This window comes from Tamandua tetradactyla, chromosome 8 (genome assembly GCF_023851605.1).
Source record: "Tamandua tetradactyla isolate mTamTet1 chromosome 8, mTamTet1.pri, whole genome shotgun sequence".
In the NCBI taxonomy this organism is placed as follows: Eukaryota; Metazoa; Chordata; class Mammalia; order Pilosa; family Myrmecophagidae; genus Tamandua; species Tamandua tetradactyla.
This window is the reverse complement of record NC_135334.1, coordinates 106561428-106587119: the sequence shown is the minus strand read 5'-3', so window position 1 is coordinate 106587119 and position 25692 is coordinate 106561428. Positions and strand designations below refer to the sequence as shown.

Genomic DNA, 25692 nt, shown 5'->3' with positions numbered 1-25692 from the left:
GACCCTCTTTGAACAGAATTCATTTCAAACCTCATGTTAATATAATCTGTGCAATAACAGGTTACAAGATTATGGCTATGTACTGGACAGGCAAATTTGACCTAAGATTTTTGGAATCATGACACTGACTCCATCTGTATACATAAGACTTATTCTGAATAGTTCTGTACTAGGTTTGTACCTGCGTGCAGTTATTGCTAAACAAAGCAACCCTTAAAGGGTCATATCCATAGAAAGAAACTAAAACATACTTTTGCAATTTTGGCGGGGAGGTGGTAGGAGCTCAAAGAGAGATACAATACGGAAATTTCACAGATACTATGGAAAAGGAAAAGGGACAGAGAATTTTGCAGAGTCATTTTTAAAATGATAAGCTATCAACAGTAGCTCTTAATCAGTCAAAGGAAGAAAAAAGCATTTGTCTGTGCTGGCTGTCTGCTCTATTCCAGCTCCCTCCAATCTCCCATCCTACTGCTGCTCCATTCCAAGACAATTATTTAATTTGTCTGTTCTGTAGACCTGTCCTGCTCTTGCCAGATTGAATCTTCAAGTGCTTTGTTCATAGAAGAGGCTAGGTAGAATTGCATGAGGAAAATCAAATCTTATCTACCTTTTCTAAAGTGTACTTAGAGAAAATTTCAATGCATAAAATGTCCCTTCTTAATAGGGAGATGAGTTTCTCTAGCTGTTGTCATAGCCAATGTGTGTATGTGTGTGTGTGTGTATATATATATATAATTTCATCTTTAACTTTACTCAATAAAATATGCATATATTCGTGTATTTAGTCAAGAAAACCTATTAAGTGCCTACAATTATGAGATACTGTATATGACGCATCATGTAAAACATAGATACTGAGTAACTATATACTGTGCCTTTTGTTTCTTCAACAAATATCTGTTGAGCACTTAACTATGGGCCAGACGCTGTTGGACAGAACATGAACAATTTAGACAAGCTTCCTACTCTCACGGAACTTACATTCTAGTAGGAGAGATCAATAATAATAAAAGGAACCCTTAACTAAGTAAGGTAATTTCAGAAAGCGGTAAGAAAATAAAACAAGTTAATAGAATATTGAGTAACCTGGGAAAGATGGATGACTTCAGTCCAGGTGGTATAACAAGGTTCCCCTGAGGAGGTTTCAGGTGGACTAAGTCTTGTAGTGGATTATCGTTCCTGAACCCCGCTCCTTCCCTATAAGAGTATGCATTCCCACTGTGTGACTTTTTGTGACTTAAGTAGGAGGGGTTTCCTGCCTTAGCATAGTGACATCAGGGATGGTCATGTGATATGCTTTGGCCAATGAAATTTGAACAGAAGAGACAGCGCGCCAGCTCCATGAGGATCCCTGAACGCCGGCTTTTGATCTCTCTTCCCTATGCCATGAATTCGGTATGACCCAAAGGGAGTTTCTCTTCAAGCCCGGATCCTGGAATAAAGAAGACACGGGGAGGAGAGTCACAGCGTACTCAAGGTCAATGGAGCAGGCGCGTAAGACATTGTTGCAGGACAGTATAAACTGGTGAAACTGCCTAATACACGATGCTGAAGAGAGAGAAGGAGCCGGTTTTGAGGCAGTCAGAGGAAGATGCGTGTGTGCACGTGTAAAGCTGGGAATTTGTTCGCCATGCTTCGTGAACAGAAAAAAGACTCGTGTGGGTGGCACAGAGTTGGAGATGACATAGCAGAGGTGAGAATGGGCCAAATGATGTGAGCCTTTGTTTTCCTCAAACTCTCACCTGCTGATTTTAGTATCCATCAGAGTATGTTGTCTGCAACAGTGATTACTGTGGTGCTTGCTTAATGGTGATTTTCTATTTCCCTCCTTCCTCCTACATGTATTAATTATAATTATATTTTAAGAAACAGTTCTCCTTTCTCCTCCATTTATTTATCTAATCAATCATTTATATATGACTAGTGTAGACTTTTATTTTCTAGGTTATAATCCAATATTATCATTTATTTTGTTGCTCAAATTGTTCCAGCATTGGTTATTGCAAGCTCCTTCAGTTTGGTTCCTGTGCTACTTCAACAGGCCTCCACCTTTATTGAGACTCTCCTTATATTCTGGTACCACCAGATGCTCACACTAATCTTGTATTTTCCTGCCTTGACCCTGGAATTGATTTCTTCTTCTAGGAGCTGTGGTTCCCTTCATTCTCATTGGAGAGTGGTGTTTAGAAACCAAGATCTGGGTGCTAACATGTGCTTTACTACCAGGATGGCATTGCTTCTAAGTGCTCTCAGCAGACAGAGCTAGGAAAGAGTATATTTTAGTCCATACATTTACACACATCTACAGTGCTGTATAGCCTGCGTTTGTATTTGTATTATGCATGCACAATGTTTTTTTATATGTTGCCTTACATTATACAGCCAAAATGCTGTTTTCCAAAGTTGCTTAGGTTAGGTTTTTTATTTTCCATCCATTTCAGTGTGGTTAAGTCATGTGTTTATAATACAGTTTGATCATATATTAGTGTTCTTATTCCACTTTGGATTTGTCCCACATCCTGGTTGGTTTTAATTGTTTATTTGGGGGGGGGGGGTTATAGGAAGGAGATGGGAAGCATTTCTCTGGTTCTAAAAGTTAGAACTCTTACATATATATCCAGAGAAATGTCCCTCCCTCCTCTTCCCTGATAGCCTGTTCCCTTTCCCCATTTTCTACCCCTTTCCCACCTACCTAATTGCGTAACAAATTTCTTTAGTTTCTTCTTTACCCTTCCTATATCTCTTCTGCACAAATGTATAAATACCTTTGTATTTTTTCACAGTCCTTTCTTTCTTACAGGAAAGCATATTATAGTTACTTTTTTGTGCTTTTCTTTATTTAACAGTATATCCTGGAAATCAGCAGCGTATTTTAAAATATGGAAAAAATGCCACATCTTCTTAGTCAACCTAATATTCTTTGTACCCATAACTTAAATATTTGATAGTCCTGAATTAAAGAAAAAATAAATTTCAGTATAGAGTGTTCTTTAAAGTATACTGTGTAAATTTAAACTTTGAAAATGTTCGTATTTTGCAACCATCTGTATTTCTGGCAGAGGAGAAAATAATTTAGACCAGACCACAGAATCTGGGAAGTGTTCACCATTGTCAAGCTCAGCTTTCCCTGAAGGTCAGCAGTCCTGACATTTGACATGAAGTCAAGCAAATTGTCTCTTCATTTCCGCAGTTGGAAACTATGCACACTGATGAAAAAAAACTGGAAATGACTGACTGTGTTTGGTTTGGACAACTCACCCAAACAAGAGGGAGCCCGGCAAGAATTATGCCTGAGTGATGGCTGCAAATCTGGCTCTTGGGTGTATCTTAAAAGTCTACCTATTTGACTTCAACTAGAGTTCAGATATATAAACCAAATATTCTTGCTTTGGCTTCTCTGATCAAGAGTTTGAAGTTTGGAAGAACAAAGAAGCAATTGAGCATCCTAAATCCAGCTGTTAATTTTGGCCTTTGAGGATGTCAACAAAAAGACTTAAAGTTGTTTGTTTAATGGTGTTTCATAGGTGCTTTCAATGGTTAGTAAGAATTTGAGTAAAAGGGATGTCCTTTTCATTGCCAGTATGAAGAATTTATACCTTTAAATGCCAACTTTTAAATTTAGTATTTTAAAAGTTACTTTTGCAAAAGAAAACACTACTTATATCCAGAAGAGAAGATGTCAGTTAACATTTTAAAGGTTTGATTTGTTTGAATATTTTAAAAGAGCACTAAATTTTGGTCTCTCCAGTACAGAGATGTTTCTGTGCTTGTAGTATAATGTTTCAAAACCCAGTTTAGCAATATAACTGTATATAGAAAGGTTGACAGCTTGAAAATTATATCTTCATGAAGAAAGAAAAAGTGCACTTCATTTTATTTAAGCTATGGATTTTCAAGCAAATCTGGAAATACTAAGTACTTGTCTTCCTCCATCAAGAATGAAGGAAATTCTCTGGAAAGAAAATACTTGTATAAAATATCCCTATCCCTAAGGCAAGAACACTGGGAAGTAGAGAACTAAATTATCAAGATGATCTTCTATACTCTCCACTCACCCTTCACATGCAAATTACCTCGCTATGGTCCAAGTTTCTACATCTAAAGCTGTTTTAACATACTTGTGTGGCCTTAGGACAAATTTATTGTGTGTAAGAAGTAAATGTGAAGCATTAAAAGGCCCCATCCCAAGAGACTGTGACTCAGTTGCATCTTGAAATCTGCATTTTTAAGCAAAGGCTATAGAAGGAACATTGATCTAGGCTGGAAGGGATCAAAGAGGCCATCTAGCAGGATCACTCATTTTACAAATGAAAATGCTGAGGCCAAGACAGAAGCAAGGCCAAGAGCATATTTACACATGCATTCAAAAAATATTTGAGCAACATCTATGTTCCATGCCATAGGCATTGGGAATGTAATTCAAATAAGAGAGCTGAAGGAAGGAAAATTTTCTGGGTAAATGGTGGAGTAAGGAGTTACAGCACTTACTTTTCCTCCAAAAACATCTCATAGATAAGCAGAAACTGTCGGTACAACTGTTCTGGGGCTCTGGAGGCCAGAGGAGCATGGCACAGCATACAAGGAAGAATGGGATGAAGAGTCTAAGAAACATATAAAAAAACTATGATTGACTTTCTCTGTAGTAGCAGCCAGACCCACCCCCCATTATCCAGGTGAGCTAACTCAGGTCCGGTCCCTGGCTGTCTGCTGTGGACAGAGAGGGACATGAAAACCCTCCTCCCCAAGAACAGCCAGGAGCATGGCCTAGTACTGCACACGGCATTTGACCAGCAAATTTAGATTGTGGATCCTGGTTCTGGACCACAATTTTAGCCTGGCCCAACAGGAAACTCCATGGCCATTGTTTCAACCCTGCCCTTCAAAGGGCAAGTCAAAGGAGGCTTAAAGACATACTGCCTACTTAGGTTGTGAGGAACAGTTTTCTAAAGAAGTGCCAGCTGCTAAGTAGACCAGAAAAACACAGTCTTGTAGAGCCTTTTTGGTACCAGCAAATAGATTTTTTGCATCTTTCCTGACCAGCTCTCCAACGTTCTTCAGAACAGGTCTTTGCCCCTTCATGAGTCCCTGGCAATGGTTTTGGCTGGGAAATACTGACATGAGAAAGTCCTCTCTGGAATGAGTCTCCTCCCAGAATTTGCCCTTCAGGCAAAAGCAGATACAATGAAAAGAGAGCGAAAACAAACAAATAAGCAAAATTATAAAGGCAAACAAAAACAAATGGAACAAATCAGTATTCCTGGAGAAGTAGCAGGGGAAAGAAGATTTCTTCTGAAGGTGCAGCAATTGTACAAACAGAGTAATCTTAAAAATTCTATCATATACCCAGGTCAAGAATCAAATGTAGAAGAGCTAGATAAATCTGATCAGTTAAGCAAGGGCAATTCTAAATTTCTAAAATAAGTTGAACAAAGTGTCAAAGAAGACATTTGTCTTCCAATCAAAGGAACAAATTAAAATGTTAAAATAAATTGAGTAGATTGAAATATTAGTGATCATTGAAAGAGAGTGGTAAGGGGTATAGAAAAAAATAGGGGGACGAAAGGCTAAAATATATTGGATAGATGGAAATACTAGTGGTCAATGAGAGGGAGGGTAAAGGGTATGGTATGTATGAGTTTTTTTCTTTTCTCTTTTTATTTCTTTTTTCTGGAGTAATGCAAATGTCCTAAGAAATGATCATGGTGATGAATATACAACTATGTGATGATATTGTGAGCATGGAATGTTCATATGTTAAGAATGTTCGTGTTTGTATGTTGTTTTGTTTTGTCAATAAAATTTTTTTTTAAAAGGAGCAAATTAGAAAGTTGAAGGACACATAGAATCTGGAATAGAAAAGCAAAGATTTAAACCAATTGCCTAAATAAAATTGAGAAGATGAAGGAAAATAAAGCTAAAGAGAAAGATATACTAGGTGAGCATAAAAAAGAATTTGAAAGTATGAAAAGAAACATAACAGAACAAATGGGTATGAAAGACACAATAAAAAAGATTAAAAATGCACTAGGATCATACAACAGCAGATTTGAACAGACAGAGCAAAGTTTCAGTGAGCTAGAAGACAGAACCTTCAAAATTGCATAGACAGAAGAAAAGAGAGAGAAAAAAAGGGAAAAAATTGAGCAGGGAGTCAGGAAATTGAATGACAGCACAAGGCACACAACCATACATGTCATGGGTATCCCAGAAGGAGAAGAGAGGGCAAAAGGGGCATAAAGAATATTTGAGGGAATAATGACCAAAAATTTCCCAAATCATATGAAAGACATAAATATACATTTCCAAGAAGCACAACATAATTCAAACAGAATAAGTCCTATGAACAATATTCTGAAACATACTAATTAAAATGTCAAATGCCAAAAATGAAGGTAGAATCCAGGAAGCAACAAGAGAAAAATGACTAATCACATACAAGGTAACAGCAATAAGACTAAATGCCAATTTCTCATCAGAAACTATATAGGCAAGAAGGCAGTGGCATGGTATATTGAAGGTACTGACAGAGAAAAACTGCTAGCTAGAATTCTTTATCCATCAAAATTGTCCTTCAAAAATGAGGGAGAGTTTAAAATACTCACAGATAAACTGAAACTGAAAGTTTGTCAACAAGAGAATTCTCCTACAAGAAATACTAAAGGAATTCTGCATGCTGAAGGGAAAGCATGAGAGAGAGATTGGAGTAGAGTGCAGGAATGAAGATTATCTGAAGATTATCAGCAAGGGTTTCTAAATGGGTAAAAAGACAAAAATAAGATGTGACATATAAAATCCTAAGAATAGACTTCTGGGAAGATGGAAGAATAGGATAGGCTGAGTTCATCCCTGCTCCATGGAATAATGAAAGAAGGCACAGAAAATGACCAGGACTATAGTTTCCTATACATAATATAGGGAGGTCCTGGACAAAAAAAGTGGAGGCATTGAAATGGGGTGAGTGAGCTCAGGCATGACCCAGCGAGGGCCAAAAGGCAGCACAAGGAAGTGCAGGTTCAAAGGAGCAGAACCTGCACTTCTCCACTCCTGCCTCCTGCCTATCTCCACAGCTAGTTTGGGAGATCTTCCCACACAATTCTGCAACCAGGAGCTCCCGTGGGGCATCTGAAAGCACACACAACCACCTGCATGACCAGCTGTCCTGCTGAGGTCCACAAATGGCTACCCCACTGGTACAGAGACTGGCTGCCCAGCCCCTACCATGACCTGCTGCACACTGGGACCAGAAACCAGGCACTTGGGGGCTGCCTTTGGGCAGTGGTAGGTGAAATACCCAGCCTCTCAGCCCAAGGTCATCCCAAGTGGGAGCCTAGGAGTCAACAGACCCTCAGGCCCATAAGTGAGTATCTCCACTGAGGTGTATACTGCTCACACTCCAGTCCTGGGGTTGGTAGCTCTCAGCATACATTGAGATCAGTTACCCTGGCTGTAATCATATCATGTCTCTATCTTGCTCAGACAGTTGCTGCAGTTGGAGAAAAGCAGGCCAGAAGGGAAGAGGTGACTCAAGAGCACCATCTGTTGGGAAGACTCAAGTAAAACTGCATCTCCTTCATGAGATCTGGGCCTTGGTTTGGTGGGGAGTTACTGACAAACCAAGTGCAAAAGGGGACCTTCAGTGCTAACCAGAGCAAATACAAAACATTAGATTAGTGAATGAAATTTACTTGCAAAATAAACTTACCAAGATAATCAAATTTTCCAAATGAAACCAAAATTCACAAAGCATGTGAAGATTCAGGCAGATATGGCCCAGCTAAATGAATAAATTAAAACACTGGAGGGAAAACAGAATATCGAACAACCAAAGATGTTTATAAGGACCTAAAGGATAGCAACAAGACACTGGAAGAACATAAAGAAGAATTTGAAAGAATAAATAGAAAAATAGCAGATCTCAGAGAGATGAAAGATACTGTAGATCACATTAAAAATATACCAGAGACATCCACTAGCAGATTTGAAGAGGCAGAAGAAAGAATAACTGAGCTAGAAGACAGAACAATTGAACTTGAGTACAAAAAAGAAAAATTGGCAAGAAAGGTGGAAAAAATAGAATGGGATTTCAGGGAAATACTTGACAAATGAAGAGCACAAATAAAAGAATCATTGGTGTCCCAAAAAAAGAAGAGATCAGTAAAGGACTAGGAAGGTTCGTTGAAGAGATAATGGGGGAAAACTTCCCATCTCTTATAAAAGGCATAAACATGCAAATCAAGGACGCCCAATGAACCCCAAATAGAATAAATCCAAATAAGCTGACTCCAAGACACAATAATCACATTGTCAAAAGTTAAAGAAAGCAGAAAGTCCTGAAAGCAACAAGAGCAAAATGATTCACTGCACACAAAGGGAACCACATAAGACTGAGTTTGGACTACTCAGCAAACAGCAGGGAGATGAGAAGGCACTCGTATGATATATATAAGATCCTGAGTGAGAAAGACTTCCAGGCAAAAATTCTTTATCCATCCAAGCAGTCCTTAAAAATTGAGGGAGAGAATAAAATCTTCTATGACAAACAAATGCTAAGAGAATTTGTTTACAAGAGATCTATCCTACAAGAAATACTAAAGGGAGTCCTGTCAGCAAAAAAAAAAAAAAAAAAAAAAAGAAGAAAGAAAGAAGGAGGACAGGGAGGTCTGGAAAAAGGCACAGACTTAAAAAGTATCAGAAGGGTAACTTAAAGGATGAAAAGAGAGAGAGGGAAAAGAATATATAAATCTGACAAATAAAAACTAAACGGTAAGATGGTAGAGTCAAGAATTCCTCTTACAGTAATAACTTTGAATATTAATGGCTAAACTCACCAATTAAAAGATACAGATTTGCAGAATGGGATTAAACAAAGATCTAAATAGGTGGAAAGACTATCTATGCTCATGGCTAAGAAAGTTGAATGTCATTAAGATGTCAATTCTATCCAAATTTATCTACAAATTCAATGCAATAATAATCAAAATCCCAAAAACCTACTTTGAAGTCTTGGGAGAACTAGTCATCTAATTTATTTGGAAAGGAAAGAGACCTTGAATAACTGAAAATATCTTAAAAAGAAAAAAAATGGCAGGACTTGCACCCCCTGACCTTAAAGCTTATTATAAAGCCACAGTGGTCAAAACAGCATGGTCCTGGCACAAAGATAGGAAAATTGACCAATGAAATCAAACAAGTGTGCAGAGCTAGACCACCAGATCTATGGTCAATTCATCTTCAACAAGGCCCTCAAATCCACTGAACTGTGACAGAATAGTCTTTTCAATAAATGGGCTTCAGAGAACTGAATATCAATAGTCAAAAGAATGAAAGAGGAACTGTACCTTATGCCCTATACAAAAGTTAATTCAAAATGGATCAAAAACCTAAATGCAAGAGACAACACCATAAAACTCCTAGAGGAAAATATAGGGAAACATCTTCAAGACATTAATAGGAAGTAGCTTCTTAAACCTTATACCTAAAGTACAAGCAATGAAAGAAAAATTAGATAAATGGTAACTCCTCAAAATCAAAAGCTTCAATGCCTCAAAAGACTTTGTCAAAAAGGTGACAAGGCAGTAAACTCAATGGAAGAAAATATTTGGAAACCACATATCGGACAAAAGTTTGATATCCTGTATACATAAAAAATATATACAATTTAACAACAAAAGGACAAGCAACTCAGTTATAAAGTGGGTAAAGTATATAAGTAGACATTTTTCCAGAGAGCAAATACAAGTGGTTAAAAAGCACATGAAGATATGATCATCTTCATTAGCTGTAAGGGAAATGCAAATCAAGACTACATAGAGATATCACTTCTCACCTATAAGAATGGCTATCATTAAACAAAAAGAAAACTTTAAATGTTGGAGAGGACATGGAGAAATTGGAACACTCATTCAGTGCTGGTGGGAATGTATAAATGGTACAGCTGCTGTGGAAGACAGTTCAGCAGTTTCTCAGCAAACTAAATACTGAGTTGCCCTACTACTTGGCAATACAAATACTCAGTATATACCCAGAAGGGCTGAAAGTAGTGACATGGAGAGACATTTGTAAACTGATGTTCAAAATGGTACAATTTAAAATTGCAGAAAGATGGAAACAATCCATGTGCCCATCAACAGATGACTGGATAAACAAAATGTGTTATATACATATGATGGAGTATTATGCAGCAATGAGGATAAAATGTGGTTCTGAAACACACGACAAGATGGATGAACATTGACAACATAATGTTGAGTGAAATAAACCAGACACAGAAGGATAGATACTGTATGATTTCTCTATTATGACTCTGGTAAAGTTTAACTCAGAGAGAAATAATGTAGACTATAAGGGAGCTAGCGATACACAGAAGCTAGAGATGGGTGAATGGTTGGTTACCCAATGAGGTTGAACTTAAATGTAAGAGAATGGAAAGGAATGAAGGTAGTTCATTAGTGAGGTTATAATTAATATTGCCATATTAAAGGTGAATAGGATTGAAAGGGGTTGTATAGAGTCATGTATCATGCCAAGTAATTCTACATTTATAAATAAGTTCTTAGACTACTTCAAAGATTTGATCTTGTACAATGAGTCAACAATAGAAGGGTATGGGGTAAAACTAATATTGCATACTATGGGATATAATTAACAGGTAGAAATCAACAGTACACCAGGGGTAAATAATTGGAGGGGGAGAAACAAGTGATAAGGGGAGCTTTAGATTTGATATTTGGTGAGGTTGGGTTTACTGTTTCTTTCTCTTTGGACCAATGAAAATTGTCTAAAATTGAGAGTACTGATGATTGTCCAACTACGTGAGGACCCTATAACACATGGATTGTTTATTTTGGACATTATCCATGATGCCCAATAGATGGAGGGGCTGAAGGGTACAATGACTGAGAAGCAGAATGATGAGCTATGATGTGTACATGCAGAATATTGTGCGACTAAACAAAGGAACAAAGTTGTGAGGCATGCAATGAAGTGAATGAACATTGGGGAAATTGTGTTATGTAAAATAATCCAGAGACAAAAGAAAATATGGTATGGTCTCTTAAAATTGGAGCCTAGATTTTAAGCTCTTATAGCAGTCACATTTGGTCTGGAGTTAAAAGTTTATTTCTAGATACAGATATGCTGTGCTATATGTGTATAAGTTGTTATTTCTCTGGGACTTTGGCTATCTCTGTGATGCCTAAGATACAGAGCTGAAATTCTGCATCTCTGAAAATCAGCATTGCTACATACAACAACTGTTAAAGTAACTGAAAAAGAGATCAGCTTCAATTAGAGATAAAAACAAAGCTGATTTGGTTGGGACTAAGGTAAATTAGAATATAGGGCAAAGGATGATAGTGTATGTATTTTATTTTTTGCATGGGCAGGCACCAGGAATCAAACCCAGGTCTCCAGCATGGCAGGTGAGAGCTCTGCCACTGAGCCACTGTTGCCTGCCCTGATAATGTATGTATTTCAGAGCTTAGGGTATGTATAAGACCAAAGACAAAGAAATGTATTGTGTCTAGAGCCTAATTCTTTTGTAACATATGATCTAATCAACCTGCCTGGATAGCTCATTTAAGCAACCCCAACACATGGACTCCAAAACGGGAACTAGACCTGGTCATTCTGTATAACTTAATGTAATACCTGGTTACATTCCAGATTATGGTGGACTGATAATTAAACAGTATTGGAGAGTCCCTTGAAGGACTGGAGAAAAAATGTGGAACTACTAAACATTCCCGACTTGGAAGCACATGGTACTCTCTCAAACACTGGGGACTCCCAAGAAAATGGGCCAAGCCTTAATTTTTTAAATTTTGTTTTCTGTTTTTTTAATTTATTTATTAAACATAACCACATAAAACACAAACATTCTTACCATATGATCATTCCATTCTTGATACATAATAACTCACAATATTATCACATAGTTGTATTCATCATCATGATCATTTCTTAGAATATTTGCATCAATTCAGAAAAAGAAATTAAAAAAACAGAAAAAAAATTCATACATACCATAACTCTTACCCTTCCCTTTCATTTAACACTAGCATTTCAATCTACTAAATTTATTTTAAGATTTGTTCCCCCTATTATTTATTTATTTTTAATCCATATGTTTTACTTATCTATCAATAAGGTAGATTAAAGGAGCATCAGACACAAGGTTTTCACAATCGCAGTCACATTGCAAAAGCTATATCATTATACAATCATCTTCAAGAAACATCCAAGCCTTGATTTTGAGGCTTGCCATTACAAAGCTTTTTTTTGCAGTGGGGAAGCTAAGACTACCTATAATTATGCCTAACATTTGCTCCCAGGAAGCCTCTTTTGTTGCTTAAATGACTCCTCTCTCTCTCAAAGCCCAACTTTGCAAGGAAAATCATTACCCTCCCCACTACGTGGGACGTGACATTCAGGGGTGAAGGTCTCCATGTTAATGTGGGGCATGACTCCTAGGGAAGAGCCTGGCCCTGGCACCATGAAGACCGACAGTGCCTACCAAACCAAATCGGAGAAAAGAAATGTAACAAAATAAGGTATCAGTGGCTAAGAGAGTTCAAATGGAGTTGCAAAGTTATTCTGGAAGATACTCATATGCAAGCTTAAGCTAGATATTGCAAATTGCCACAGTTTTCAAAACTCCAAGCAAAATCATTCCTGTTAACCCTAAAGAACATCCTGAGCTCTATCTGCAACTCTACAAAAGTTTCATGCACTAAGTTTGCTTTTCAGAAACCTAAAACCTTCAGGTGGTTCTTAGTCCAGATAAGTCCTGACACCTAAAGGTGTCAATCGCTCCAAGAACATCAACGAGTTCCATCCCCCATCCCATATTATCAACACCCCTTTTCAACAACAAAAAAGTTAGAATGGTATTCTAGTTTCCTAGCTGTCGGAATCAATATACCAGAAACAAATGGCTTTTAAAAGGGGAATTTAATAAATTGCTATTTCATAGTTCTAAGAACAAGATGTCCCAATTAAAGCAAATTTATAAATATATCCAAATTAAGACACCAACAAGGGATTACCTACGCTTAAGAAAGGCCGATGAAGTTCAGGGTTTCTCTCTCAATTGGAAAGGCACATGGTGAATATGGAGACGTCTTCTAGCTTCCTCTCCTGGCTACTTGCTTCATAAAGCTCCCCCAGGGACATTCTCCTTCATTGTCAAAGGTCGCTGGCTAGTGGACTCTTTAGGTCTCATGTCTCTGCTGTTCTTATCATTCTCCAAAATTCTTTCTCTTTTAAAGGATTCCTGTAAAGTAATCAAGACTCCACCTGGAATGGGTGGAGTCACATCTCCCTCTATTCAAAATTTAATACCCACAATTGGGTGAGCCACATCTCCATGGAGATAACCTAATCAAGTTTCCAACCTATAGTACTGAATAAACTTTAGAAGAAAAGGTTGCTCCCACATGATTAATTATAATTAAAACATGGCTTTTCTAAGGTATATAAATTCTTTCATACTAGCACAAATGGGCATAGTTGAAATATCCTTAAAGATTGGGAAAAGGATCAAAAGAGAGGGAGGAGTTATAACAGAGAAGTTAGAATTTAACGAATGAGTGTGACTACTGAATCATTATACTGATATTTCTTTTTAGTCTCCAGTGTCTTAGAGCAGCTAGAAGGAAAAACCTGAAATTGTGAGATTGTAACCCATACCAGACCTTGAAATCTGTTCTATAACTACTTGTTAAAATGTACTTTAAAATTTTGATTGTTTTTTGTATATATGTTATATCTCACAATAAAAAAAGCTTTAAAAAAAACAAATTTTGAAATAATTGAATTAAATACTGCTTTTACAGTGGTATCATTGGACATTAATGGAGTAAATTCCTCAAACAACACAGATTGGCAGAATAATTAAAAAGTATGATCCATTTATATGCTGTCTACAAGAGACTCATCTTAAGCCCAAGGACACAACTGGTTAAAAGTGAAAGGCTTGAAAAGATATTCCACATAAACAATAACCCAAAATGAGCTGGGTTAGCTTATATTAATTTTAGAAAAAATAGACTTTAAATACAAAACTATTATAAGAGACAAGGACACTATATATTAATAAAAGGGACAATACAGCAGGAAGAAATAGCAATCATAAATACTTAAGAATATAACCAAGGTGCCCCAAAATACATGAGGCAGGCACTGGCAAAACGGAAGGGTGAAATAGCCATCTCTACAACAATAGTTGGAGACTTCAGTGCACGACTCTCATCAATAGATAGAAGATCTAGACCGAGAATCACTAAGGAAATAGAGATCTTTAATTATATGATAAATGAACTAATCCTAACAGTCATATATAGAATATTGCACCCCAAAAGTGCAGGGCCTATATTCTTCTTAAATGGTCATGGATCATTTTCCAGGATAGTTCACATGTTGGACCACAAGACAACTCTCAATAAATTTAAAAATTTATACAAAGCATTTTTTCTGACCATGATGGAATGAAGCTGGAAATCAATTACAGGCAGAGAATTGGAAAATTCACAAGATGCAATGAAGGCAGTGCTGAGATGGAACTTTATAGCCCTAAATGCCTACATTAAAAAAGAAGAGCTAAAAATCAAAGACCTAGCTGCACAGCTGTATGAACTAGGAAAAAGAACAGAAAACTAAACCCAAAGCAAGCAGAAGGAAACAAATAACAAAGATTAGAGCAGAAACAAATGAAACTGTGAATTAAAAAATAATAGATAAGATCAATAAAACCAAAAGTTGGTTCTTTTAAAAGATCAATAAAATTGACAACTTTTAGCTAAACTGACAGAGGATAAAAGAGAAAATACAAAAAATAAAATAAAATCAGAAATGAGTGACATTACTACTGACCCCACAGAAATAAAAAGGATCTTAAGGGAATACTAGGAGTAGCTGTATGCCAACAAATTAGACAACTTAGATGAAGTGGAAAAATTCCTGGAAACATATAAACAACCAGCACTGAGACCAGAAAAAATAGAAGACCTCAATGGACCAGTCACAAGTAGAGATTCAATCCTGCATCAAAAACTTCCAAAGAAAAGTCCAAGACCAGATGGCTTCATAAATGAATTCTAACAATCATTCCAAGAAGAATTAATATAAATCCTGCTCGAACTCTTCCAAAAAGCTGAAGAGTAGTGAATGAGTACCTAACTCATTCTATGAGGTCAGCATCACCCTAAAAACCAAAGCCAGACAAAAATATTACAAGAAAATTCCAGGCAAGATCAATATGCAAAAATTAATAGTGTTTCTATACACTAGTAATGAGTAAGCTGAAAAAAGAAATCAAGAAAAAAATCCATTTACAACAGCAACTAAAATGATCATATATCTGGGAATAAATTAAACAAGGATATAAAGGACCTGTGCACAGAAAACTATGAAACATTGCTAAAAGAAATCAAAGAAAACCTAAATAAATGGAATGGCATTCTATGCTTATGGATTGGAAGGCTAAATATCTTTACAATGTTAATTCTGCCCAAAATGATTTAGAAATTTAACACAATCCCAATCAAAATTCCAGCAGCCTACTTTGCAGAAATGGAAAAGCCAAATCATCAGATTAACTTGGAAGGGCCCTGAATAGCCAAGAAATATCTTGGTAAGAAGAACAAAGTTGGACACTCACATTTCCTGACTGTGAAGCCTATTAGAAAGCTGCAGTGGTCAAAACAGCATTGTACTGGCATAAAGATAGATATCTTGACCAAAGGAAACATATCTGTAATCATTGGTTCTTGAGAATGCTACCAATTCCATTCAATTGGGACAGAAAACTCTCTTCCAAAAATGGTGCTAAGAAAATAAGATATTCATATCTAAAAGATGAAAAAGGACCCACACCTTACATTTTATATAAATAATTAACTCAAAATGGATCAAAGATCTAAACATAACAGCCAGGACCATAAAACTCCTAGAAGAAAATGTTTTGGAAGCATCTTGAATATCTTGTGGTAGGCAATGGTTTCTTAGACTTTAAACCCAAAGCATAAACAGTGAAAGAAAAAAAAAAACAGATAAATAGGACCTCCTCAAAATTAAAAACTTTTGTGCTCCAAAGGACTTTGTCAAGAAACTGAAAAAACAATCTACTGAATGGGAGAAAATATTTGGAAACACATGTCCAAAGAGGATTTAATATCTAGAACATATAACGAAATCCTACAATTCAACAATAAAAAAGGCAAACAACCCAATTTAAAAATGGGCAAAGGACTTAAATAGATATTTTTCCACAGAGGATATATAGATGGCTGAAAAGCACATAAAAAGATGCTCAACATCACTAATTTACATTTAGGGAATTTACGTTTAGGGAAATGTAAATCAAAATCACAATGATATATCACTTCATAGCCACTAAAATGGGTACTACTAAAAAACAAAAATAGAATACTGTAAGTGTTGGAGAGGATGTGGAGAAAGAGGAACACTCATTCACTGCTGGTGGAAATGTAAAATGTTACAGCTACTATAGAAGACACTTTGGTGATTCCTCAGGAACCTAAGTACAGAATTGCCATATGATCTGGCAATCCCATTACCAAGTATATACCCAGAAGTGTTTAAAGCAGGGACACAAACAGACATTTGCTCACTGATATTCATAGTGTCATTATTCACAATTGCCAAAAGATGGAAGCAACCCAACTGTCCATCAAGTGATGAATGGATAAATAAATTGTGGTGTATACCTACAATGTAATATTATTCACTGTAAAAAGGAATGAAGTCCTGATGCATGTGACAACATGGATGAACCTGGAAGACACTATGCTGAATGAAATAAGCCAGACAAAAAGGACAAATATTGTATGATCTTTTATGTTATTAGCTAATTATAATAACAAGGTCATAGAGTTAGCACCTAGAAATAGGTTACTAGGAGATAGGATGAACCTAGAGAATGGAAAGCTGATGCTTAATTTGTGCAGAGTTTTGAACTAGATTGGCTGTAAATGTTTGGAAATGGATAGAGGTGATGGTAACACATTACTATGAGTGTAACGAGCAATGCTGAATTATATGTGTGAACGTGGTTGCAAGGAGATGTTGAGGGTTGTCTGTGTCACTAGAAGGAAAGCTAGAGGATAAAACATGGGACATATAAGATAGTGAACCCTGTTGTGATGATGCTGTGATTAATAGTAGAAGTCTAAGAATGTTCTTTCATGAACTAGCACAAATGAACATCACTATAACAAGGTGTTAATAATAGGGTGGTATATGGGGAAAAATGCACAATACAAACTGTGGTCCATAGTTAACAATAATATTTATCAACTCTGCCACTGCACCACCATTGCCCACCCTGGCATTTTAATTTGGTCACTAGGCAGGGCCATATCTGTCTGCATTCTTATATGCTTAGCAATCTTCTGTTGTTTTTGTCACATGTATATATCTTGATAGATTTGCTTTGGAAGTTGATCTCCTTCACTAGTCCAGTGCCTTGTGTTTGCAGGATGGATGTGGAGCAGGATACAGGGTGGGGTACAACAGTGTGGTGATGTGTTGCAGCGCAGGTATAAGCACAGATTGGAGATGCTACCCTGGTATCTTGAATGTGTATAGTTAACAATAATGTTTTAATACTCCTTCATCAATTGTAATAAAGGTACCACACCAATACTAAGTTTCACTAATGGGGGGCATAAGGGGCATGGGATTTTTCTGTTGGAATAATGAAAATGTTCTAAAATTGACTGAAGTGATGAATGCACAACTCTGCGATCATATGGATCCACTGATTGTACACTTTGGATGGATTGTATGGTGTATGAGTATATCTCAAGATCCAATAACTGCTTTTGAGAGAGAGAGAAGAGAGAGAGACCTTGCTTTTATCAACTACCAGGAAGACAGGGTTAATAGCAGAAGTGATATTATAAGAACTGGATTATGTCCCATATCAGTGTTCCTGCCATTTTGATATTTTGATATACAACTTTTCCCTTAGTTTGGGTTATCATTAAAATTATGGTAGCTGAGAAAGACATAACATCACTAAAATATTTGATGGTGAAGATAAGGAGAGCAAGAGACATAGGTCTTATTATGAGGTGGCCCTCACAGTCTACTTTTATTTTTTATAAACTATAAATAAATTTTATAAGTAAAATATGTAATTTTTATATCCTAAAGTACAGACAGGACATTTTCAAAATTTTCCTGTTTTCTTGAAAAATTTATTATATTTCTAACAGCCATAGTTCCTTATCTGCTCCTATCCTTGGAATGCTTCAGTGTTACATTGAAATGTTGGGCACCAAGAAGTATTTGTACTTTATCCATTTCTAACTTGTAAAACTCACTTTGTGGCTAGGCTAATGTGAGCTGTAAGCACTGTCAAGCTGAGTCTTTTGCTTTGCTGACAGTAAGCACTGTCAAGCTGAGTCTTTTGCTTTGCTGAATAAGTCAAGGCCATTGCTTGTGAAACTTATGTAACTTTTCTTTATAAAAATGTTTGTGTTTGTGTTTTGTGTTTAGAGTGGCAACTAATGCAGACGCCGTTACCTAATACAGTTCCTTCTTATTTTCCCTTGAAAGTTGACTTGGGTTTATTCATTCTGCATGAACTTTAAAGGTTTGGGAGTTGCAGTGGCTTGAAGAAAAATATGTACTTAAATTTAATCCATTCTTGTATGTTTGAATCCATTGTAAGTAGGACCTTTTGATGAGGTTATTTCAGTTAAGATGTGATCCATTTCAATTAAGATACATCTTAATCCTATTACTGGACTCCTTCATAAGCGAGTGAAATTCAGAGAGACAGAAAGAAAGTCATAGAAAGCAAGAAGCTGGGCATTAGTGGAACCTGGAAGAGAAGAGAGAGACCAGCAGACACCACCATATGCCTTGCCATGTGATAGAGGGGCCAAGAGTCATGGACAGCCAGTCCCAGAACATGAGTTTTCCGGAAGAAAGCATTGCCTTGATGCCCTGATTTGGACTATCTTTTAGCCTCAAAACTATATGTTACTAAATTCCCATTGTTAAACGTAACCCATTTCATGATAATTGCTTGAGCAGCCCAGGGAAATTAAATAAGAGTGTAGTAAATCTCAAGGTCAAGATTATGGCATAGTGAACCTATATAAGATATCAAAAGACAGAGTTCATAACTAAAAGTTGATAGTTTGGAGATAACTTTGCATTCTAGAGCTAAGCTAAGGTCTTGCTATCACTAACTCTGAAATCTAAACTAAGTCAACAACTAATTTTCTACTTTAAAATTCTTTACCAAGATTTCTTCTTGATAGGTATGTCTGTTTTATATGTATCAGGTACCCAATCACATTCTCTTCATCAGTGAATAGTGAATTACAATGATGCCATTTTCCAGCAAATTCTAAACAAAGTTTTAAACAGTTCCATTGAATAATTAGTTCTAACATCTAGCATTTCATCTAGATTTCACTGTAGACTTATAGTGGGGATTTCTCAAGCATAATAATGGTATTAGCTTTTAGTTTCATATTAACTTAATAGATGATATATTTTAAAATTTTAAAATTTCAAATTACTTTATTATTTCCAATTAAGTCAATACTTATATTTGGAAATAATTTGGGTGGAATTTCATACAACGTTTTTTAAAAGGCCAGAGGCGTGAGAAATTGTTCCAATAAAAATCATAAAATTTGCATATTTATTTAGACCTTCTTAACCTTGCAAGTCTATTAAAAGTGGTATGGAAATCATTCATGAACAGGCTTTCTCATTAGATTTTTGGCACCTTTAAATCAGTCCCAGCCAGACCCTTGAAGAGCAAAGGCAAGCCTGGAACACATTTATCTGAATATTTTGAAGTTCCTAGGGAAGGAGAACTAGGGAAAGGTCATGGATCTTATTTTTTTTCTGCCTCTATTAAAATCATTCATTATTCAAATTCATAATGAAAAAAAAATGCTATCTCCAAGTGTGCTTCATTTGTAGAATGTGTGCACAAAAACTTTTTGGTTGGCTTTCAGATCCAGAAAACAATCTTACTAAGCACCATGAAAGTTGCCATCCAAGTCCCAGTTAAAGATCCCATGGCAATTTCCAAAAAGAGCAAAGATTAGTCTCAAATCCTTGCCAATATCAATAAAACTGCTTCTAAGTTCCAAAGCCCTGTTTGAGCTAGTTTTGAGTTATCCATTAGACTTCTCAATACCAATGTTTAACTCATTACTTTGTAAAGTACTTAAAAATACCACAAGTATGAAAACTGCTATTTAAAAACAATCTGGTGCTGTTCTGCACCATATCAGAATAACCTACCTAACCCAACTGAAACAACACTAATGATTCATTAACTCAGCGTTTTAAGAAAACCTTCTCCTCCACCTATTTGAAATAAAGTAGGTGGTGCCATGCAGATTACTTGCAATCCAAATCTAATTAGCATTCTATCACTGATGCTTGGTTTTTGAAAATGATCATGAGTGATGTAAATCTTCTCTCTTTGACTGTAAACATCTAGCATTACCCACTTTCAATTTATCTCCCTAGTGCCTATAACAGTGCCTTTAAAAGTAAATATTTAATAAATATTCACTTTAATTGTCATTAATTTATTGATCCTACCCATTCATCCATCTCCTCTTTCATATGTGACAGTCAGGTAGAAGGAAAAAGTATAAAAAATAAGTAAATAAACATTTATAGATAGATCAGTAGATTGATTGATTGAGTCTGTCCTCAGGAGTCCTAATAATGGTGGAAAACAGATAAAACAGTGTAAAGTCATGAAAATGTATAATGGCTTCTTCATTAGACTTCTCAATATGAATGTTTAACTCATTACTTTGTAAAGTACTTAAAAATACCATGTATTACTTAGGGTTCTCTAGAGAAACAGAATCAACAGGAAACACTCGCAAATATAAAATTTATAAAAGTATCTCACGTAACCGTGGGAACGTACAGTCCAAAATCCACAGGGCAGGCTGTGAAGTTGATGATTCCGATGGTGGGTCTGGACAAACACCACAGGAGAAGCTCTCCAGCAGAAGCCCGAAGATGAGCCTGTCTCTTCTGAATCCTCCTTAAAAGGCTTCCAGTGATTCGATTAAGCATCACTCATTGCTTAATGAAGAAGACATACCCCTTGGCTGATTACCAATGGAATCAGCTGTGGATGCAGCTGATGTGGTCATGATTTAATTCTATGAAATGTCCTCATTGCAATAGATAGGCCAGCATTTGCCCAACCAGACAAACAGGTACTACCACTTGGCCAAGTTGACACATGAACCTGACCATGACATACTGCAAGTATGAAAACTGCTATTTAAAAACAATCTAGTAAATAAATAAATAAATAAATAAATAAAATAAAAACAATCTAGTGCTTTTCTGCACCGTATCAGAATAACCTACCTAACCCACTTCTGCTTAGGAGCAGAAGGAGTTAAAGGAGTACAAAGGAAGAACAATTGGAGGTTCATAGAACTCCTGGATGAGAGGCACCTGGGGTGGGTCTTAGGGCCTAGTAGATAGCAGCAAGGCAAAGTAGAGGAAAAACATTCAAGCAGAAGAAGAAAATAAGCAAGGGCTGTTTGGCATAGCCTGCTCAGATAGTATTATCTGAGCAGTAGTTTTCAATGGGACAGGACTGTACCCTAAGGAATGTCTTGAAAAATTAATGGGAATATTTTTCTTTGTCTTAGTGATTGGTGAGTCCTACTGGCTTTTGAATGATAAAAGGCCAGAGACTGGATGCTCTGCAAGGGGCAGAACAATCTGGAACAACGAACTGTCCCAAGTCCCATGGAATATCCCTCCAGACACTCATGTTGATTAGAAATCTATTTATATATTCTCATAGTGTAGTGCCTAACTCTATATTACATATAAACAAAACATATTCCTTTTAATATATGCTGAATTTTCTGGGAATGTAACTATCATTACATTCAAAAAAGATTGTCCTTTGCACTGGTTAGGATAATTTCAAGAGTAATTCACCATTTCAGAAAATAATAATGATGATGCAACACAGCTTGTGGCATATGAGCTGTCAATTCAACACACCTGTATCAGTCAGCATTCGTAACCATCAGAATCAAGGTGATTTTATTGATAAGCACAAGCATCTGATGATTTCATTATGCCCTCCAATGTAGTTTTGCCCAAACATTTTATATTATTTTATTACATATTATTTGCATTTTTTCCTTATTATAATTGGGGCATTCAAAAAATCCTGTGTGAAGAGGGGTTGTATTACCTTTGAGTTTCATCTCAAGAAGTAAAGGTGTGCTACAAAATGCTATTTGTAACAAAGAGTGATTTAGGTTGCAGAGGAGAGAATGGGCTGGTGTTTGGGCAGCATCACTTTCCCCAAAGACTTAGTAGTTACATATGGATCTCTAACTGCCATGAGATGTCCCAGTTCTAAAGAATCTGATTATAATTTACAACTTACTGAAAAAAAGTAAATGAATAAAATCAGGTTAGGAGACCACCTATTTTTCTCTGCATGAAAAATCTTAATGTGATTTTACATTTCTACTTCTCTGGATATTTAGTCAATATAAAAGGCCCATCCTATCTCAAACGCCCAAGTGAATTCATTCCAGAGCAGTTTCTATCTTCATTCTCCTAATTGTTCCTTCAACCTCATTTAGAGATGATAATACCAGTGACATTAATAAACTGTCATTTATTAGGTACCTATTATGTTCTATGTACTGAACTAAGTATTTTCCGTACATAATCTCCTATCATCACAATTGGCCTGTAAATGTAGGGTACTTTTATCATCATTTTAGACATTACCAACAGAGTTAAATGACTCTCCTAAGACCACACAAGCTTTAAATGGTAGAGGAAATGGCACAAATCCATGTGTGCTTGGAGCCAGAGTTTATATTCTCTCCACCACACCAAATTTCACATATGTAAAAACAGTGTTTCTCTTCTGAGTTGCTGTGATTCCTCACATTTTGGAAAGTTAAGGTTTCAAACCGGCAAATTGCAGCACCAAGGCCAAATCTATTCCCACCTGAAAGCTGTGGTGGGAAAATAGTTAACATAAAAACTTGACTAAATACTCAATGGCTGCAATATAGTGTCATGAGATAGTGTCAAGATTGTAGGCTTCTTTCTGAAATGTAGTGGAAATATGAACATATCAGTGCTTAATCTGTCCATAAATAACTAGTATTATCTCTAGTTTGGCATCACTTAAATGCAGGGGTTTGGGCCTAACTCTGACATTGTCTACACTGACTGAAATATGGGCATGATTATTTTAGTTTGTCGATGCTGCCAGAATGGAAAATACCAGAAATGAGTAGACTTTTATAAAGGTGATTTATTAAGTTACAAGTTTATAGATCTAAGGCCATAAAAATGTCCAAACTAAGGCATCTAGAGAAAGATACCTTGACTGATGGCATTCTGAACACCTCTGTCAGCTGGGAAGGCATGTGGCTGATGTCTACTGGTCCTTTGGCTCTGGTTTCAAATAGCTTCCCCAGGGTACTTTCTTTCTGCATCTCCAAAGGTCTCTGTCAGCTCTGAGCTTTTTCCAAAAAGGTTCCCTCTGGAAGGACTCCAGTAAATGGTTTAAGCCCACTTTGAAAGGGCAGAGACACATCTCCATGGAAACCCCTTAATCAAAAGTTCCCCAGCCAACTGGGTGGGCCACATCTCCAGGGAAACAATTTAATCAAGAGGTCCCAACCTAAACAATAGGTCTGTCCCCACAGGCCTGGATTAGGAAAAAGAACATGACTTTTCTGGAGTACATCACAGTTTCAAACCAGCACAATGATTAGGAAGTATTAAAGGAAGAATTAGTGCCTGAGCATATTCTTCTTGGGAAGAAATCACTTTTTTCTTCTTCTTATCTCTCTTTACTAAAAATTAAAGAACATGTGATGCTGAAATCTTCACCATATGAAGTAAAGAATTCCTTTATGGCAGCGGCAGGTGAGCTGTCCCATTGTTATTGTGGTAAATAAGAACTTTTTCCTGTAAAAAATGATTAGAATAAAGCCTATATCTGCAAGTGAAACCATTGCCTTCTGCCCTATATGGGACATGACATACAGGGATGAAAGTCTCCCTGGCTGCATGGGAGATGACTCCCAGGGATAAGCCTGGCCTTGACACTGAGGGATCAACAATGCCATCCTGATCAAAAGGAGGGAAAGAAGCGTAACAAATAAGGTATCAGTGGCTGAGAGAGTTCAAATAGATTCGAGAGGCTACTCTGGAGGTCACTCTTATGCATGCTTCAGTTAGACATTGCTACCTGTCATAACCTGCCAAACCCCAAACAAAACCATTCCTGCCAATCCTAAAGAATACTTAGAGCATTATATAAGATTCTATATCTAATCCCATATTATGGACAGCCCCTTCCAACATAAAAAAGTTAGAATTGGCATAGCCCAAATACCTCTAAAGAGTGGGAGAAATTTCAAAGGTGATGGTGGAGTTGGTGCAGCTAGAAGAAGAAATGAAAAATCGTTGAACTGTAACCCATACCAAACTTTAAAATCTGGTCTTTAACTACTTTTAAAAATGTACTTGGAAATATGTTGCTTTTTTGTACATAGGTTATATTAACAGATTTAAAAATGTTAAAAAATGATTAGAATAAAGATATAAAGTAACCTATAAAGGAAAAAGTTAGATCTGAACAGCATTTGCTTTAATATACAGAATTTAACCACCTACTGAGCTTTACTTTGATTTCTTTTTCTTTCTCTTCTTTCCCTTCACCAGCACCACCACCAGCCATCTGTGGAGGCAGCATCATTGAGTAAAAGGACAATTGGCATTAGACCCAGAGAAACTTAGGTTGAAGTTCTGAGTCTGAGTGGGAGGCCTGGAGCAAGTCAATTTACTTTCATGAGTTTCATTTTACTTATATGGAAAGTGAGAATATCATCATATATCCAGTGGATCAATGCCTGGCACATAGTATGTGCTCAATAAATAGCAGCTACCGCAGACCCTCGTAAGTGCCAAGAAAAGGAAGAGGTATTTTAGTTTACCAGCTACTAAAATAAATACCATACAATGGGTTGGCTTAAACAATGGGGATTTATTGGCTCTTGGTTTTGAGGCTAGGAGAAGTCCAAAATTGAGGCATCAGCAAACTGATGCTTTTCCCCCAAAGACTGCAGACTCCTTGACTTTTCTGTCACATGGCAATGTACCTAGTGACATCCTCTCCTTTCTCCACAAGGTTCCATTGACATCTGGCTTCTTGCTTCTCCCATGGCTTCTCCTCCCATGTTGTTTCTTTTGCTTTAAGGACTTCAATCATATTAGAATAAGGCCCACCTCATTAATTTGGGTACACCTTAACTAATAACATCTTCCAAGATCCTGTTTGACAAATGGTTTCACCCCCACAGACCAAGGATTGGGATCTGAACATACCTTTTATAGGGGACATGTTTCAGTCCCCAACAATGTATACGACTTTGCCTTTACCCTCAAGGAACTGAAAATCTAACTGAAAAAGGACTCATACCTAAAAATTGAATGATAAGAGTGTGAAATATACTAATTGCAAAATGAGTTGTTCAGACAATAAATATTAATGAGTTCCCAGTTTCAGTTCAGTCAAACAGGGCTTCGTGGAGAAAGAGAGGTTCCTACAGTTGGGCTTAGAGCACAGTCAGGAAAACCATGAGGCAATAGAAG

General features: G+C 36.7%; 2 long non-coding RNA genes across 2 annotated transcripts in view; one reads left to right on the top strand and one right to left on the bottom strand.

Annotated features, from left to right (window-relative positions):
* LOC143644815 (uncharacterized) overlaps positions 1-25692 on the bottom strand; it is a 207538-nt gene that overhangs the window by 78687 nt on the left and 103159 nt on the right. Inside the window, exons 2-3 of the long non-coding RNA XR_013156885.1 lie at positions 4492-4604; positions 1090-1435 (exon numbers count right to left, since the gene is read on the bottom strand). This is a non-coding gene — a long non-coding RNA (uncharacterized LOC143644815). The remainder of the gene's footprint in view (positions 1-1089; positions 1436-4491; positions 4605-25692) is intronic.
* LOC143644817 (uncharacterized) lies at positions 1296-24941 on the top strand. Its single transcript, XR_013156886.1, has 2 exons — positions 1296-1696; positions 24763-24941. It is a non-coding gene; the product is annotated as an uncharacterized LOC143644817 (long non-coding RNA).